The sequence below is a fragment of the Morone saxatilis genome, unplaced genomic scaffold (assembly GCF_004916995.1).
Source record: "Morone saxatilis isolate NCDOM2014 unplaced genomic scaffold, NCSU_SB_2.0 Contig16, whole genome shotgun sequence".
NCBI classification, from domain to species: domain Eukaryota; kingdom Metazoa; phylum Chordata; class Actinopteri; family Moronidae; genus Morone; species Morone saxatilis.
In genome coordinates, this window is record NW_023339718.1 from 27716318 (window position 1) to 27716975 (window position 658).

Below are 658 nucleotides of genomic sequence, written 5' to 3' on the forward strand. Positions count from 1 at the left end.
CCATCCCTCGACCCCTACCCCATCATCCCTTCATCCTTCCATCCCCTCCATCCCTCGACCCTTTCCCTCCCAGTATTCAATATATGTTCATAACATGTAATAAAATTTCTTATTCCATACAGCCATTGGCGTGGTCTTTGTTAGTGAATATCCTGACAGTAGTACATGGGACAGATAATCTTTGAAAAAAACGGTTCCTTTCTAGTCTTCTGATAGGCAGGCTGGTATTTACAAGACCCTAGATAGTGACTGATGGTAATAATGATGATGAACATGAAGAAGATGACGACGACAACAACAACGATGGGGGACAATGAGCAGTGATTATAGTAATAATAATAACTGTAGTAATAATTATAATAACAATAATATCAGTAATATTAGCAATGGGAGTCAATGGGAAAAGTCTAAGGTGGAAGTAGCTCTGAGTGCTTAAAAAGAACTAGTCTACGTTAAAATGTTAAGGGGTAAAATGACCGCTGTAATGACTAAAATACTACGTTTTTTTACTATTTTACTTTATAGATCCTCCTAAATGTTATAACTGGACCTTTAACTCTCACTAAACCACAAACTGCTATTTTTGCACAAACAAACAAGATACATTAGTGGTTGAGGCAGACAGCCACTCACAAGAGCCGGGGTCTGTCCTAGGTTT